At 44.7% G+C, this 18901-nt stretch overlaps 1 protein-coding gene across 3 annotated transcripts in view; it reads right to left on the reverse strand.

Moving 5' to 3' along the window:
- LOC129697863 (CRACD-like protein) overlaps positions 1 to 18901 on the reverse strand; it is a 178529-nt gene that overhangs the window by 132531 nt on the left and 27097 nt on the right. Inside the window, exons 1-2 of one of the 3 annotated variants that reach the window (XM_055636554.1) lie at positions 4926 to 5335; positions 4531 to 4610 (exon numbers count right to left, since the gene is read on the reverse strand). The exons of 1 other annotated variant lie outside the window; for it this stretch is intronic. The gene's annotated coding sequence lies outside the window, so the exon portion shown is untranslated. Of the gene's footprint in view, positions 1 to 4530; positions 4611 to 4925; positions 5336 to 18901 lie in introns of those variants that run through there. One more of the 3 variants, XM_055636553.1, reaches the window with a different exon arrangement.

Below are 18901 nucleotides of genomic sequence, written 5' to 3' on the forward strand. Positions count from 1 at the left end.
TGTTTCTCCGACAGAGGCATTAATTTTCGAAGTCAGGAAGTTTCATGCAGAATCCTGCTGACACTATCTTTAATACAAATCAAGAACTTGTGGAGATTAACCACCGCGATGGAGCAGAAAGGAACTGAGTGCAAAACGTGTCAACGGAACAGCTAAAGATAGTATGCGGGGGAAACTGCACCTTGCAAAGAGCTGGGTGTTCGCACTAACTAAATTCTCAGAAAACAAAGATAGCAACTCGTCACAATTTTGTTGGTCCAATTTCTCAATGGCACTCAGAAGGTTCAAAGGCCAATGAGAGGGGATCTCATAGAAACATAAAAAAAATTCTTAAAGAATTCGACAGGCTAGATGCAGGAATTATTTTCCCCCATTGTTGGGAGAGTCCAGAACCAGGGATCACAATTTAAGAATAAGGGGTAGGCTATTTAGGACTGAGATGAGGAAAAGCTTTTTCACCCAGAGAGTTGTGAATCTGTGGAATTCTCTGCCACAGAAGGCAGTGGAGACCAATTCACTGGGTGTTTTCAAGAGAGAGTTGGATATAACTCTTAGGGCTAACGGAATCAAGGGATAAGGGGAGAAAGCAGGAACGGGGTACAGATTGGGGATGATCAGCCATGATCATATTGAATGGCGGTGCTGGCTCGAAGGGCCAAATGGCCTACTCCTACACCTATTAGGGTGGGGAAGAAGAAAGGAAGAGGTGGTGACAGTGGGCTGAGGGAGAACTGAGAAGGGGAGGAGAAAGTCAGCCCACTGTCTCCGCCTCTTCCTTTCTTCTTCCCCCCCCCCCCCACCCTCACATCAGTCTGAAGAAGGGCCTCGACCCGAAACATTGTCTATTTCCTTCGCTCCATAGATGCTGCCTCACCCGCTGAGTTTCTCCAACATTTTTATTGACCTTGTATATATTAAAGGTTATATACATGGTTATATGGTCCGACAAAATATGTCCAGTTACTGTGAGTACTGGTTCTGAAGAAGCGTATCGACCCAAAACGTCACCTATCCATGTTCTCAATAAATGCTGCCTGACCCGCTGAGTTACTCCAGCACTTTGTGTCCATGTACTTATTTTACAAAGTCACAAGCCTCCTAATTATATCATTCCCATCGTAGATTCCTATGACGAGAGAGCCTAGATTTTCCTAAACACACACCAGCAAAGTGTTTAGCACAGACTTTGCTTCACACCTTTCTCCCTGTACCCCAGTGTCATTCAGCCACCCATTTATCTGACATGTCTCTCTAGGCATCTCACCCATCAGCTAATTACAAGTTAGCATTAAACTTTATTTGTTAGTATCAAGCTTATTTTTTGTTCCGCTGACTGGTTTGCAAGCGACAAAAGCTTTTCACTGTACCTCAGTACACGTGACAATAAACTAGACTCAACTCCACGATGTCTTGAATGGATTGCATGCCTCCACTCACCCGGTCTAATAACCTTCACTAATGCAAAAGCACTAACGCAAAACCTGTGCAGTGTGGAGTGGACACACGTGTGATTGCAAAGTGTGATTCGACAGCCTGGTGATGCTTGAAGATCTGTCTGACTTGACCTGAAGTAATGGCGGCAGGAGAATCCCCAAGGACTGTTTGCGACCTTGAGATTAGTGTTTGATGTTGATTAGCTTAACCTTTACCCTCTTTACTCCAGCACTGTGCTCTTCTCACCATTCCAGCATTTGCATTTTCTCGCGTCTGTCTCCATCTCCCTTTTACTATTTTGCACTATTTACAATTGCAATCTTGAAACATCACTTTGAATGTCCAGGAGAATTTCTTTCATACATCCCAATCCCATACTGAAGGAACATCCCTCTTGTGAAGGAAGGATCTGCAGATGCTGGTTTAAACCGATGATAGACACATAATGCAGGAGTAACTCAGCAGGACAGGTAGCATCCCTGGAGAGAAGGAATGGGTGATGTTTCGGCTCGAGACCCTTCTTCAGACTGATGTCCTTGCCCTTTACAAGACACAACACCTCCCATGTCCCTATCATTGGTGTGCTTTGCATGGGAGCAACTCTCACCTCAGGTGCCCTATAGTTTTGGATCCCAAGTCCATCCACTCCGCTGTTTATCTATCTGATTCTGGAATCATTTATACTATATATATATAGATTTACGAGGATGTTGATAGGACCCGAGGCTCTGAGCTACAGGGAGATATTGGGCAAGCTGAGACTTTATGCCTTAGATCGCAGGAGATAAGGGGGGGTCTCCTATGAGGTGTATACAATCATGAGGGGGATTGATAGGGTGAATGCACAGTCTTTTAAGCAGAGTATGAGAATCAAGAACCAGGAGACATAGGCTTAAGGTGAGAGGGGAAAGATTTAATAGGAACCTGAGGGGCAATTGTTTTCACACAGAGGGATATGGGCCAAATGGGATTAGTTTAGATGGTGCATCGTGGTCAGCATGGATGAATTAGGCTGAAGGGCCTGTTTGGGTGCTTTTATACCTCAAGATGCTTTGAGCTGATTATGGAAGATAAGATTTTAATTTTGTCTCACTTAATAAGAAATAAAGTTTACAATGTTAATATCCTTTATTGCTTATCCTAACGAGAACAACTACAATATGGAAGACTGGAGGGTTGCAAATGTTGTGCCTCTATTCAAGTAGGGCTGTAGGGAAAATGCTGGGAACTATAGGCCAGTGAGCTTAACATCTGTAGTTGTAAAGTTCGTAGATGGTATCCTGAGGGATAGGATATACAGGCATTTAGATGGACGAGGGCTGATTAGGGATAGTCAGCATGAGTTTGTACATGGGAGGTCGTGTTTCACAATTGTGATTCTATTTTTTGTAGACGTGACCAAAATAGTAGATATGGGCAGAGCTGTAGATGTTGTATATATGGAGTTCAGCAAAGCATTCTACAAGGTTCCGCTCTAGAGGGTTAGATCGCATGGGATGCAAGGAGAGATAGCTGAATGGATAGAAAATTGACTTCATGGAAGGAAGCAGTGGGTAATGGTGGAAGGTTGCTTCACGGACTGGAGGCCTGTGACTAGTGATGTGCCTCAGGGTTCAGTGCTGGACCCGTAACTGTTTGTCATCTATATCAATGATTTGGATGAGAATATACATGGCAAGGTTAGCAAGTTTGCAGATGATACAAAAGTGGGTGGTTTTACAGATAGTGAAGATGATTGTGAAAAATTGCAGCAGGATCTGGATCGATTGGCCAGGTGGGCTGAAGAATGGCTGATGGAAATAATACAGAGAAGTGTGAGGTGTTGCATTTTGAGAAGTCTAACATGGGCAGGACCTACACAGTGAATGGTAGACCTCTAGGAAGTGTTGTGGAACAGAGTGATCTAGGAGTACCTCTTTTTGTACCCCTTCTAGGAGTATGCTTTACCTTTGATCTAGGAGTGCAGGTGCATGGTTCCTTTAAGGTAGAGTCACAGGTACATAGGGTGGTGAAAAAAGGTGTTTGGAACATTGGCCTTCATCAGTCAGTGCATTGAGTATAGAAGTTGGGAGGTTGTGTTGCAGTTGTACAAGATGTTGGTGAGACTGCATTTAGAGTATTGTGTTCAGTTCCTGGCACCACATTATAGGAAAGAATGTTGGCAAACTGGAAAGGGTACAGAGAAGATTTACTGTACAAGGATGTTGCCAGGCCTGAGGGTCTGAGCTACCGGGAGAGGTTGAGTAGGCTGGGATTCTATTCATAGGAGCACAAGAGGATGAGGGGTGATCTTATTGAGGCGTATAAAATCATGAGAGGAATAGATTGGGTAGATGCACAGAGTCTCTTTCCCGGAGTAGGTGAATCGAGGACGAGAGGGCATAGATTTAAGGTTAAGGGGAAAATACTTAATAGGGATCTGAGAGGTAACCTTTTCACACAAAGGGTGGTGGGTGTATGGAACAAGCTGCCAGAGGAGGTAGCTGAGGCAGGGACTAGACCAACATTTAAGAAACAGTTAGACAGGTACATGGATAAGACGGGTTTGGAGGGATATGGACCAAACGCAGGCAGGTGTGACTAGTGTAGCTGGGGCATGTTGGCCGGTGTGGGCAAGTTGGGCCCGTTTCCACACTGTATTACTCTATGACTATGTAAAATAGTGCAGAAAATAATAATAAAAAATTATCATTTTGAGTTCCAGAGAGCAGGAATAAAACTCAATTATCAAGCTATATCACACATAGTAATTCGGAAATATAAATATGGAGTATTGTGTTCCGTTGGTTAAATACTTCCAGTAAGCAGACACGCTTTAATTAATGCTGGAAAGAGCCCATGGTGTATCTATTACCACACGAAATGATGATAGACTGTGGATATTGTTCGCTTCTTTGTTCCTTCACACTTGCCAAACCTTTGCAATTTTTAAAATGAGGAACACTGTAAGTTCGCCACCACAGTAAGAACAAAAAAAATGCAACATGAATCCCCCCCCAACAGCAGCATCTCTTTCCAAGTCATTCAATAAAACAGATTTACGACAATGTTAATCAGTTCCCATTGCACGATATACATATTTATTTTGCCCCTTACCAGATTCTAATGGGTTACTGGGTCCAAATGCTACACCAGGCGCGTGTTTTTGAACAAAAACCTCCTCGTGTGATTTCCATCTGCAAAAAAACCGTAGCGAGTAATAGATGAGCGATGTGTCCTGGAGTAAATAACTACTTCCCAGCTGGGGTGGTGTCTGCACTCGGTTAAGCTCCTTATCCCTCGGCTGTGAAACAGGACAATGCTGCCTCTGACACACAGCGAGCGAGCGAGTGAGCGCCGTTTGATTCACTATGCCCGGAGCACAGCACCAAACGATCCCATCCCTCTCTCCCTCCCTCCCGCTGCACGATTCTTTCTGTCAGGCAGGAGGGGAGAGGAAAACAAAACCCCATTACTGCCCCAGTGTTGCTAGGAAACAGGGCGATTCTGACCTGAATTCTTAGATAAGTTTGCATCTACCCGGGACTGCCGGGGCAGCGCCGTCTCTCCCTTGCATTGAAATACAACGCAAAGGTTATCTCGGCCAGCAACAAACACCAAACTTCCAACCAAGCACAAAAGTGTTAGACTTGCGGCACAGATGTTTCGAAGGACTTGCAGAAACGGTGTTGGTAAGCGTGGGCTAATTACCCCCTTATTCCTGAAAATCCAGATTGCACCAGCTAATTCACGTCCCAAGGGGTATCTCGAACCGACAAGCAGCTTCCTTCCAGCCCGCAGCAGTGACAACCACATTAAGGCATTTTTCAATTAGTGTTTTTCTATTGTCACTCTGTGGCAATGGAGTTCATTCAGGGTCACGTTTACTCTTCGTCTCCACAGATGAGAGTAATGCATCCCAGCCGCTAAAATTGCAGTGACATATTAAAACACACACACACAAAAGATGTATATCCAACCTCACCCTCCTTAAACTGATCTCAGAGAGATACAATAGACGTGTTTTTAAATATAACGGGCTGCATATAGGCATACACAGGATGCCGGGCTGGATGGGTAAAAATGACTTTAGACTCACTTACTGGAGTGATAAGGTACATATTTTCAGCCAAACTATTTTATCAGAATGAGAGTTTCTGTAACTAAACAATTAGCCCCCGAGGAAGCTACAAAACAGTCTAATTAAAAGATTCAATTCATGAATGTTTTTGCCCATATTTAATTGCACATATAGAAATGTAGAAACATAGAATATAGGTGCAGGAGGAGGCCATTCAGCCCTTCGAGCCAGCGCCGCCATTCATTGTGATCGTGGCTGATCGTCCCCTATCAATAACCCGTGCCTGCCTTCTCCCCATATCCCTTGACTCCACTAGCCCCTGGAGCTCTATCTAATTCTCTCTTAAATCCATCCAGTGATTTGGCCTCCACTGCCCTCTGTGGCAGGGAATTCCACAAATTCACAATTCTCTGGGTGAAAAAGGTTTTTTCTCACCTCAGTCTTAAATGGCCTCCCCTTTATTCTAAGACTGTGGCCCCTGGTTCTGGACTCGCCCAACATTGGGGACATTTTTCCTGCATCTAGCTTGTCCAGTCCTTTTATAATTTTATATGTTTCTATAAGATCCTGCCCCTCATCCTTCTAAACTCCAGTGACTACAAGCCTAGTCTTTTCAATCTTTCCTCATATGACAGTCCCGCCATCCCAGGGATCAATCACATGAACCTACGCTGCACTGCCTCAATCACAAGGATGTCCTTCCTCAAATTACGAGACCAAAACTGTACACAATACTCCAGATGTGGTCTCACCAGAGCCTGCAGAAAAGACAAAAGGCAGTATTATGGGCTGCAGTTCTCTGGTGTTTTATTTGTATTTGTCTATATATATATATATGTATAAATTAGATACTTAGTAAGGCCTGTGTAGAAACCAGGATCTACAGATGCTGGTTAATACACATCTATGTTCTCCAGAGAAGCTGCCTGACCTGCTGAGTTACTCCAGCACTTTGTGTCCTTTCGTAAGATGTGTGGATGGTTTTCAGTGCCTCATTTAAAATGACGTTAAGGGCAGCACAGTGGCGCAGTAGTAGAGCTGCTGTTTTACAGCGCCAGAGACCCTGGTTCAATCCCGACCTCAGGTGCTGATACAGATTCAGATTCAATTTTAATTGTCATTGTCAGTGCACAGTACAGAGACAACGAAATGCATTTAGCATCTCCCTGGAAGAGCGTTTGCACGTTTGCAAAGTTTGCACGTTCTCCCTGTTACTGCGTGGGTTTTCTCCGGGTGCTCCGGTTTCCTCCCACATTCCAAAGATGTACAGGGTTTGTAGGGCAATTCACTTGGATACAATTGTAAATTGTCCCTATTGTGTAGTATAGTGTTAGTGTACGGGCTGATCGCTGGTCGGACTCGGTATTTCCGCACTGTATCTCTAAAACTAAAAAATAAAACATTGTGTGCTGTATATACAAGAAAATGTTTGATAAATAACATCATCTGAGTGAAATGGTACTGAGAAATAATAAATATGGAATTCTGTACGAATGCAAATGTAAAATTAGACGGATCTTATTTATTTTTAAACAACTGTTTTGGTGGGGGAAAAATGGTCATAAGAGCAGAATTAGGCCATTCGGCCCTTCAAGTCTACTCCACCTCTCCCTCCTAACCCCATTCTCCTGCCTTCTCCCCATAACCCCCCACACCCGTCTGAATCAAGAATCGATCTGATTTCAAATAGAAATTTTGTTTGGCACTTTTCTTTAGTTCTTCAGCATGTAGATTTGATGTGGAGAACATTTTCCCATGTTAGATGCTTACTGCCACTATAAAACATAATTGGGGACAGGGAGAGCAGAAGTGAAGACAATGAAGCTCCCTCTACTGCACTCCACTGATAACATGTCTCTTCTGAGCAGCCCCGTAAGCACGGCTTGTTTGTGGCTGTCATTAGGTCGGGTGGGGGTGGGGAATTCCCCTTCATATTCAATGCACAGAATGGAAATCTTTCCCATGCCGAACCGCTTCAGATCCGTCCCTGTCTTTGCACGCCGTGCCTGCTAAATACAACAAACTGTCGATGACCAACTAAAATTAAAGAGGCCGAATAATTTAACTCTCCCCAACGATGAAAACTAAATGGTGCCTTCCAGCCGTGTCAGTGAACAATGGGCTCTGCTAAATTTTGACTAGTCTCTCTGCTCTCTGTGAAGGGTGGTGGATCTGTGGAATTCTGTAGAGGCCAAGTCCGTGGATATTTTTAAGGCAGAGATAGATAGATTCTTCGTGTGAAGAAGGCTCTCGACCCGAAACATCACCCATTCCTTCTCTCCAGCGATGCTGCCTGTCCCTGCTGAGTTACCCCAGCTTTTTGTGTCTATCTTCGGTTTGAACCAACATCTGCAGTTCCTTCTTACATATAGATTTGCGATTAGTACAGGTGTCAGAGGTTTTGGGGAGAAGGCAGGAGAATGGGGTTAAGGAGGGAGAGACAGATCAGCCATGATTGAATGGCAGAGTAGACCTGATGGGCCGAATGGCCTAATGACATGTCCGACAGAAAATCTTTCACCTCCGATTCTTATTTATTTATATGCTCAGACTTTGAGGAGTCCGGCCATAAGCAAGGGGACCACATGAGTGGCAAGGGTGCCTGGTATAAAGATGTTTTTTGTGAACATTACTAATTACAATTTTAATTAATGTATGTATAGCCTCTGAGAAGGTCAGAGGAATTTTGCACAGTTATTGTTTTGTACATTCTTTAAATTCTGAATAAAGTTTATTTTGGTTAAACAAAAAGCGGTAAGATTGACTCATTCAACCGCAACTTTTCACAACGTACACAAAGAGAATCACAAAATTACAATGTGATCTTTAGAACAAAGCAATCAGCCTTTCCACCCATCCCTCTTTCCAACATCTAACAAATAAAATTCCCTTCAGAAATTGACATGCATTCGGTTTCTGTATGTATAGAAGAAGATTTGATGAGGACATTTAATACACTGTTCTAAATTAGTTTTGTCACAGGAGCAGAATGAGGTCATTTGGCCCATCAAGTCTACCCCACCATTTAATCATGGCTGATCTATCCTTCCCTCTCAACCCCATTCTCTTGCCTTCTCCCTATAACCCCTGTCACCCTTGCTCAAGAGAGGAATGGATCGGGTAAGTGCACAGTCTTGCCCAAAGTAGGTGAATCGAGGACCAGAGGACATTGGTTTAAGATGAAGGGACGAAGATTTAGTGACAGTCTGAGGGGTAACATTTTCACACAAAGGGTGGTGGGTGTATGGAAGAAGCTGCCAGAGGAGGTAGTTTAGGGTGGGACCACCTAACATTTAAGAAACAGTCAGAGAGGTACATGATAGGAGAGGTTTGGAGCGAGTTGGGCTGAAGGGCCTGTTTCCACGCTGTACCACTCTATGACTCTAATCAACCTCTGTCAATCTCCACCATAAAATATCCATTGACGGCCTCTACAGCCTTCTGTGGCAATGAATTTCACAGATTCACCACCGCCCGACTAAATAAATTCCTCCTCATCTCCTTTCTAAAGTTACTTCCTATTATTCTGAGGCTATGGCCTCTGGTCCTAGACGCTCCCACCAGTGGAAATATCATTTCTATTCAGTGAGTTTCAATGCGGTTCCCCCTCATCCTACCAAACTCCTGCAAACCATCGAATGCTCATCATATGTGATCTTCTCACAGCTAAACCATCCCACATGTGCCATTAAGAAGCCACTGCAAGTCCATCTTCCTCTCGAGGAGGACTATGCTCCCTCTGCTCCCTACCACACACACACATTTCTTGCCAACGCTCCCTGATACCCTAAAGACAACAGTGCTGTGTGCTTTTAGGGGCCATTGCGAGAGAAGAAAATAATGTGGCTACTAACACAGGGAACTCATCTGCCAATGACCCCGAAACCATGTGGTGTTACAAAATCCTGCTAGGACATGTTTTTAGAAAGGCCACCTAACAATGCAGCATTTTATTTCCCTGCTTGTTTACTCAATGCCCCCAACTGATGAAGGCAAGCATGCCATACATCTTCTTCACCACTCAATCCACATCTGTTGCCACTTCCAGTAAGCGATGGACCTGTACCCCAATACCCCCCTGAGCATCAATGCTATTGACGATATGGTACATCTGGTAAAAGCATCCTTACAGTGTTGTTGATTAGGGGGCTCCGGGACTGAACTTTTCCCATATCCCATTAACAACCGGATGAAAGTGACTCATAAAGTAAATGGCCTGTCCCACGAGCATGCGACTCCATGCGGCGAGCGCGACCTAACGTGGTTACTTGAGCCGTACGGCCTCGCGGGGCCAGTCCCACTTCCATCGCCGGAGCCGTATGGAGTTGTGCGGAGCTGGTCCCGACACCGCGCGGGGCTCCGAAAAACTGTCCGTGTTAAAAAATTCCGCGCGGCAACGGCCTACCGGCCCGCAGCCGCCTCGATGCCATACGCACCGCCTCGACGGGCTTGCGCAGCGTCTCGACTCCGTACGTCACGCGCGAACTTCCCGCAGACTTCGCTCGAACTACATGTCACTCACTCGACCTCCCGCGCGGCCCCCGCTTCCGGTTTGGTCGCGCTTGCCGCATGCATGTCACATGCTCGTGTGACAGGCCCTTAAGAGCATCAGGACCATTACAGGGTGTTCAGTTGCATCATTTTGCTACTGGAGGTTTGAAGAGGGAACAACTGGAAAGCCTCTGTGATCTACCAACATTGATTCTGTAAATGTTTCGACAAGTAAAAGATTAGATGCTCTGTTTCATTGGGTAACCTGCAGAAGTCGCCAGTGGAAAGCTTATAGGCGTCTTGCTAGAGATGTACGTAGTCCGTAGGAAGACCTTGGAGGAGGACCAGAGACCAGACAGAGCAGACCACCTATCACCAGAGTGAGGGCCATTCTCCCACTGGCCATACGATGTAAATGACGGTGAAATTAAGAAGGGAGTATTGTGTATATTAAGAAAGTTTAATAAAATTAACAAGTCCCAGGGCCCCATGTGATTAATCCCTGGATACCGAGGGAGGCAAGGGAAGAAATTGCTGGGGCCTTGACATCTTTATATCATCAGCAGCCATGGGCAAGGTGGTAGATGACACAAGAATAGCCAAAGTTGTCCCTTTGTTTAAGAAGGGCAATAGGGACAAGATGGAAACTACAGACTGGTGATCCTTTCATCAATGGTAGGGAAATCATTGGTGAAGATTCTAAGGACTTATTCATATTTTGAAAAGCATGGGTTTATCAGGAGTTGTCAGCATGGATTTGTGAGATGGAGGTCATTGTTTCAGGGATAGACACAAAGTGCTGGAATAATTCAGCGGGTCAGGCAGCATCTCTGGAAAAAAGGAACAGGTAACATATTGGGTTTGAACCCTTTTCATACTCCAGTTATTGGGACTGTTGTCACAAAGCACATGCATCTCTCCATCTTCGTTCTTTTTCCTGATGCATGTCTCCATTACAGCGAGTTCTCTGCAAAGTGTTTGCACGATCCGAATGTAGGAAACAAAGTAACATAACAAGTTCCAGTTACTATAATTTACGATGCTCATCTAGGAGATTAACCAAGCGGTTGCAAGTACATATAACATTGTCTCAAATATATTCAGCTGCTGAAAGAAGCATTGCAATTCTACTTTGAAGTACATCCTACCATCCTACTTATGATCTTTTTGACACAAAGGCCACTTGGAATCAATGACATGGAGATGGCTGATGGGGTATGAATGGGTAGCTTGCATTTAAATCAACTCAGAGTTTTGAGGAGAAGGCAGGAGATGGGGTTGAGAGGGAAAGATAGATCAGCCATGATTAAATGGCGGAGTAGAATTGACGGGCCGAATGGCCTAATTCTACTCCTACATCTTATGAATTCATCTCCCTGGAGAATTGGATAAGATATGTCCCGAACATTTTACATGCTATATTTTCAAATGTATTTGCAGGCTGGATTGAGACAGTTTTCGGTGCTTTTTCTATTCACCAATCCCTTTGAATTCTGGATTTTAAGTTCTTAGTTGATCAGCTGCTTAATATCTGTGCAAGCTGAACGGCTAGTTACTATCCGCTTTGAAAATTGGCCTTGTACGCATTTGAGGTAAGATTATGATCAAAATATGCCTTTATTAACAAATCTATTATCAAAGTGTTCCCGTCTTTGAAATTGCTAGAGTTAAGAACAAGTAACTAGATTAGTATGCAAGAGGCATTCATTCCTGTGATCTATTTGTATTGACATTGAAGTCTAGTATTGGCAATGAAGTCTAGTATTGACGCCGAGGATGTGTACAGGATTGAGCCAGATCCCTTATGATAAATTGTAAGCTGGGAGCGTTTGTTTAACTGAATATCTTGCATCCTCGCATCAATATGCTACATTCCCCTTGCTTTGTTACATGCTCAAAGGCCTACTTTATTAAAGCTTGTTAAAGGTTTGGGTTCAGAAGTCCTTGCGGCCCAAATGTACAGTAATGCCCCTGTCCCACTTAGGAAACCTGAACGGAAACCTCTGGAGACTTTGTGTCCCACCCAAGGTTTCCGTGCGCTTCCCTGAGGTTGCAGGTGGTTGCCGGAGGTTGCAGGTAGTGGAAGCAGGTAGGGAGACTGACAAAAACCTCCGGGAACCGCACGGAAACCTTGGGTGGGGCGCAAAGTCTCCAGAGGTTTCCGTTTAGGTTTCCTAAGTGGGACAGGGGCTCAACAGTTATCAGCCAGTTTAAAGCAAAGCCTTACAACTGGTCCATAGATGTAATGACAGAATCTAGGCCCACTGAGCCTGTCCCTGTCTTTAACTCTGTGTGAGCCACCTCGATTAAATCCACTGCCTATTCACTTATTGTGCTCTTTTACATTTCACTGTGACAGTAATTTTCCCAACAAGGGATTTCCAGGCTCTGACTCCACAGCAGGTTGCAGCAGATATTCTACAATCGAACCACCCTCAGTCAGGAAATCATTTCCTAAGCTAGACAATTATTTTTAATGTCAAGTATCAAAGGGCAGTCTGCGAGCACAGTTCGGGTCCACATATACATTGCACACAAAGCAATTTAGCATTCACCTGAATAGGTTCCAACACTGGAAGAAGTCTGTCAGAGATAAGAGCAGAGATTACTACAAATAAACAACCACTCTCAGGTGACGGGCTATCAGAGAAAGCCTTTACAGGACCCTAAATTGTGAAACACAGTTGCCTCATTTTAACAGTAGATTGGCAGGAGTAGGGAAGGTGATTTTTTAAATTGTATCACCAGTTTCTTACGCTCTCCCCAGATCCATTGATTCACTTAATGTGTTAAAATGCTCCGATCCTGTGGTTCACAGACAGAAAATGGCCTTCCCTGGTTAAACAAAGGTCTATATAATTATAGTGAAGCCTTGTCTGTTCCAGTGGAAATTAGATCCCGCCTTATTACTAACATCAGCTTGCTTTAGACTTTACTTTAGACTTTAGAGATACAGTGGGGAAATAGGCCGTTCGGCCCATCGATTGCCCTGTATAACACTATCCTACACACCAGGGACAATTTACAATTCACCAATGCCAATTAACCTCCAAGCCTGTACGTCTTTGGAGTGTGGGAGGAAACTGGAGACCCCCGGGGAAACCCAAGTGGTCATGGGGTGTACAGACAACACCCGTAGTCAGGATCGAACCGGGTCTCTGGCGCTGAAAGACAGCGACTCTACTGCTGTGCCACCGTGCCGTCCTTCACAGTAACCATTCCGTTGGTTCAGTGCACACCCGTGTACTTATGAATCATGCTCAACATTTCAAACAATACTTTGAATATTATCAACCCAATATTTGAGATCCATTCAACACTGTCCTTTTCTTATACTCCACACCCCTAATGAAGATGAGGTACAAGGTTCTCTTTTGTGAAGCAGTTGCTGGTTTACACAAAAGAAAAGGACACCAAAGGTGCTGGAGTCATTCAGCAGGTCAGGCAGCATCTCTGGAGAACACGGAGAGGTGAAGTTTTGGGTTGATTCTAAATCACTTAATAAGCACCTAGCAAAAGCATGGCCAGCCTTGACCTTTGGTTATTAACCCTGTGAACCTCTTCAAACCTCGTCTACCCTGCATTCGGTGATCTCCACGTGTCCTCTGATACATCGGCGAGATCAAGTCTAAGTCTAAGGTTGGTTGTTCCGCTGAACCCTTGAGCTCGCTCTGCCAAGGCCTGCTGGTTCTCCCGGTTGTTAAACCATTTGAATCCCCTTCACCTACAGATCTTCCCATCCTGGCCTCCTCTATTGGCAGAGTGAGGCAACATACAAACCAGAAGAACTGCACCTCATATTCCACGTGGGTAGTTCAAGACCCAACAGTATGAACATTGAATTTGCCTATATCAAATAATACCTCAACCATCAAGAAACTTACAACATTCTTAAGGGGTTGGACAGGCTAGATGCAGGAAGATTGTTCCCGGTGTTGGGGAAGTCCAGGACAAGGGGTCACAGTTTAAGGATAAGGGGGAAATCTTTTAGGACCAAGATGAGAAAAACATTTTTCACACCGAGAGTGGTGAATCTCTGGAATTCTCTGCCACAGAAGGTAGTTGAGGCCAGTTCATTGGCTATATTTAAGAGGGGGTTAGATGTGGCCCTTATGGCTAAAGGGATCAGGGGGTATGGAGAGAAGGCAGGTATGGGATACTGAGTTGGATGATCACCCATGATCATATTGAATGGCGATGCAGGCTCGAAGGGCCAAATGGCCTACTCCTGCACCTATTTTCTTTGTATCTATGTAAGATCCCCTCTCATCCTTCTAAATTCCACAGTATACAAGCCCAGCCACTCCATTCTCTCAGCATATGACAATCCTGCCATCCCGGGAATTAACCTTGTAAATCTACGCTGCACTCCCTCAATAGCAAGAATGTCCTTCCTCAAATTAAGGGACCAAAACTGCACACAATATTAGAGGTGTGGTCTCACTAGGGCCCTGTACAACTGCAGAAGGACCTCTTTGCTCCTATACTCAACTCCGCTTGTTATGAAGGCCAACATGCCATTCACTTTCTTTACTGCCTGTGGTACCTGCATGCTTACTTTCATTGACTGATGAACAAGGACCCCCCAGATCCCATTGTACTTCCAATTTTCCCAATTTGACACCATTTTGATAATAATCTGCCTTCCTGTTTTTGCTACCAAAATGGATAACCTCACATTTATCCACATTAAACTGCATCTGCCATTCATCTGCCCACTCATCCAACCTGTCTAAGTCACCCTGCATTCTCATAGCATCCTCCTCACAGTTCACACTGCCACCCAGCTTTATGTCATCTGCAAATTTGCTAATGTTACTTTGAATCCCTTCATCTAAATCATTGATGTATATTGTAAATAGCTGCGGTCCCTGCACCGAGCCTTGCGGTACCCCACTCGTCACTGCCTGCCATTCTGAAAGGGACCCGTTAATACCTACTCTTTGTTTCCTGTCTGCCAACCAATTTTCTATCCATCAGCACTCTACCCCCAATTTGTACATTCTTCCTATGACCACATTGGTTTTTTCCCAGTACTCTGGTTTCTTCCCACACTTCAAAGACGTGCAGATTTGTAGGTTCATATATCATGTTATAGGAGCAGGATCAGGCCATTTGGCCCATCAAGTCTACTCCACCATTCAGTCATGGCTGATCTATCTTTCCCTTTCAACTGCATTCTCCTGTCTTCTCCCCATAACTCCTGACAACCTGCACCTGAAAAATACCCCAATGACTTGGCCTCTATAGCCTTCTGTGGTGATGTATTCCACAGATTCACCACCCTCTGATTAAAGGTTAATTGGCTTCTGTAAATGTAAATTGTCCCTATTGTGTACGATAATGCTAGCGAGTATACGGGGTGATCACGGAATGTTCACCAGCCCCGACGCGAGGTTTGATCGTCCAGCGCGGGGGAGCTGACATCCCCCCCGATGCGGGATCAGATCGCCTCGATGCGGAGAGCCTGAACGCCACCGGCTACAGGAGTTAAGATCATCCCGTCAACGGGGGCTCGAGGCCCATGACCGAGGAAGAACTAAGGGAAGGACTTGACCTTTATTTCGCCTTCCATCCCAATGCGGAATGTGTAAGAGTCACTGTGACTGTGGTGGATGTTCATGTTAAAATGTGTTTTTGAAGTGATCTGTTACTTTTAATTGTCTGACTGGCCTGGCCAATGAAATTCCTGCAAAACATACTTGGCGAATAAAGTGTGATTCTAATTCTGATTCTGATTGCTGGTCGGTGTGGACTCGGTTAGCCGAAGAAAGTCTTGACCCGGGATCACTTGCACCCTTTTACTGTCCATTGATGAAGGTCCATTTGTAGAAGCAGACAGAGCATTGGATTAACAGTTAACACACTGACCATCATGTCCCATCTACACTAATCCCACCTGCCTGCATTTGGTCCATATCTCTCTAAACCTGTCCAATCCATGTACCTGTCTAATTATTTCTTAAACGTTGCAATAGTCCCTGCCTCAACTACCTCCTCTGGCAACTTGTTCCATATACCGGCCACCCTTTGTGTGAAAATGTTACCTCTCAGATTCCTATTAAATCTTGCTCACCTCACTTTAAACCTATGTCCTCTGGTCGTCGATTCTGCTGCGTGATTGTTAATGCTGTTACCTCTGACTCTGAAATTTGTGGATTCAAGTCAAGTCAAGTTTATTTGTCACATACACATACGAGATGTGCAGTGGAATGAAAAGTGGCAATGCTCGCGGACTTTGTGCAAAAGGACAAACAAACAAACAACCAACCAAACAAACTACAAACAGAATGGAACAGAATCACAGGTACACAAAAAAGCTGGAGGAACTCAGCGGGTGCAGCAGCATCTATGGAGCGAAGGAAATAGGCAACGTTTCGGCCCGAAACGTTGCCTATTTCCTTCGCTCCATAGATGCTGCTGCACCCGCTGAGTTTCTCCAGCTTTTTTGTGTACCTTCGATTTTCCAGCATCTGCAGTTCCTTCTGGAACAGAATCACATATTCTTTTACATATTAAATATTGTGCGCGGAAGGAAAAAGGGAAAAAAAACAGCAATTTAAAAAAAAAAAAGCAGTAGAGTGGTTCAGTAAAAGTTAGTCCCTGGTGAGATAGGAGTTTCAAATCGTGCTTCAGAAGCATGTTCATAAACGTCCAGGCTGGCAGTGGTGGTACCCATTGTGGTACTGAACGAGTGTGGCACTTTCTGTTTCCACACTGCCTGACTCGATGACTCTTTGACTCTGAGAGATGTCACAGTGAAAATTATGATTGAGGTAATGATACTGAACCCAGAGTAGAATTGTGTGTTTTGCATTCTTTACATTTACTAAATCTACAGCTACGAATCACTCGTGAACAATGGTCCCACAGCACAGTCTTTTCATCCTGTCACTATGTATCACTGGCTTAGACCCGCTGACAAACAGAAGGATTTAGTTTCAGCTGGATGGTATGTTTAGCTCAGTGTTCACCAAAGCACGTTGAGGCACCAGCAGTCATTCCTGAAGTGCACCTCTTGATCTCGCCTCCTCCAATTTTGTTCAATGTTTAGGACAAATGCCAAGGAAAGTATATTATTCACTTCATAACTACTGGCAGTTAAATTAAATTAGAAGATTGAGAGGGGATCTTATAGAAACTTACAAAATTCTTAAGGGGTTGGACAGGCTAGATGCAGGAAGATTGTTCCCGATGTTAGGGAAGTCCAGGACAAGGGGTCACAGCTTAAGGATAAAGGGGAAATCCTTTAAAACCGAGATGAGAAGAACTTTTTTCACACAGAGAGTGGTGGTGAATCTCTGGAACTCTCTGCCACAGAGGGTAGTTGAGGCCAGTTCATTGGCTATATTTAAGAGGGAGTTAGATGTGGTCCTTGTGGCTAAGGGGATCAGGGGGTATGGAGAGAAGGCAGGAACGGGATACTGAGTTGGATGATCAGCCATGATCATATTGAATGGCGGTGCAGGCTCAAAGGGCCGAATGGCCTACTCCTGCACCTAATTTCTATGTTTCTATGTAACCTTTTGGTCTTTATTAACGGACTCAGCCAAGGACAGCATGAAAACCTCTTCTTTTTTAAAAACCGAGGTGCCATAAGTCCATTGTTGGTCGATGATTTGTGCCCAATATGTTTACTGCAAGCCGGCAGAGTGAAGAAGGGTTTCGGCCCAAAACGTTGCCCGTTTCCTTCGCTCCATGGATGCTGCTGCACCCGCTGAGTTTCTCCAGCACTTTTGTGTACCTTCAGAACCCAGTTGCCACTTGAACTGCGGATGGCCATCGAGATTGATAAAAGCATTTGCTTCTATTGACACTTGTGCAATGATACTGTTGCAATGATAATGTAAAGAGCACAGGTGGAGCCACTGTCTTACAGACCAGGGCTCGATCCTGAGCTCAGGTACCATTTGTGCAGGATTTGTACGTTTCTCCCTGTGACCATGTGGGTTTCCACCAGGAGAACTGGTTTCCCAAAGACGTGCAGGTTTGTAGGTTAACTGGGCTCTGTGAATTGTGAGTGGAAGCGAAAGTGGGATCACATAGTGTGTACGGGTGATCAATGGACTCGCTGGACTGCAGGGCCTGTTCACACGCTGTATTTTTCAATCAATCAATTTGATACAGTCATTTGTATTTTGCAGTCACAAAAATAAGCTTTAAGCTATTGAAAACTTTATTCCTGCAGAAAAAAACAACTTGGTTATTGCGAGACTGAAAGACTCTAACCCCTGATCTCTCTCCTCCATCGACACAATTGTTTTTATGAAGTGATTTTGTACAAGTAAGGTTTCTTATGCCCCTGTCCCACTTAGGAAACCTGAAAGGAAACCTCTGGAGACTTTGCGCCCCACCCAAGGTTTCCGTGCGGTTCCCGGAGGTTTTTGTCAGTCTCCCTACCTGCTTCCACTACCTGCAACCTCCGGCCACCACCTGCAACCTCCGGGAACCGCATGTATACCTTGGGCGGGGCGCAAATCTCCAGAGATTTCCGTTCAGGTTTCCTAAGTGGGACAGGGGCATTAGGAACACAGCTATCATGTTTTAACAGAACTGCCTGTAGTGTCTCAGAAGGAACTGCAGATACACCATAGACACAAAAAGCTGGAGTAACTCAGCGGGTCAGGCAGCCTCTCTGAAGAAAAGGAATAGGTTGCATTTTGGGTCAAGACCCTTCTTCAGGCTGAGATTCAGCGGAGAAGGAGACGAGAGATACAGATGGTATTAAATCTACATATGACAAATAAAACTGAATTGAAATAGAACAAATAAATAAAAGGTAGGCAAAATGCAACAATGCTGAATGAAAGGTGGAGATCTCACCTTCCCCTCGGCCAAAAATGGACCATTGTGGATTCCACCGTTCCTGAAGTGTGGGCGGAAACCAGAGATCCCGGAGCAAACCCATGCGGGTCA

Source organism: Leucoraja erinacea, chromosome 6 (assembly GCF_028641065.1).
Source record: "Leucoraja erinacea ecotype New England chromosome 6, Leri_hhj_1, whole genome shotgun sequence".
Classification (NCBI taxonomy): domain Eukaryota; kingdom Metazoa; phylum Chordata; class Chondrichthyes; order Rajiformes; family Rajidae; genus Leucoraja; species Leucoraja erinaceus.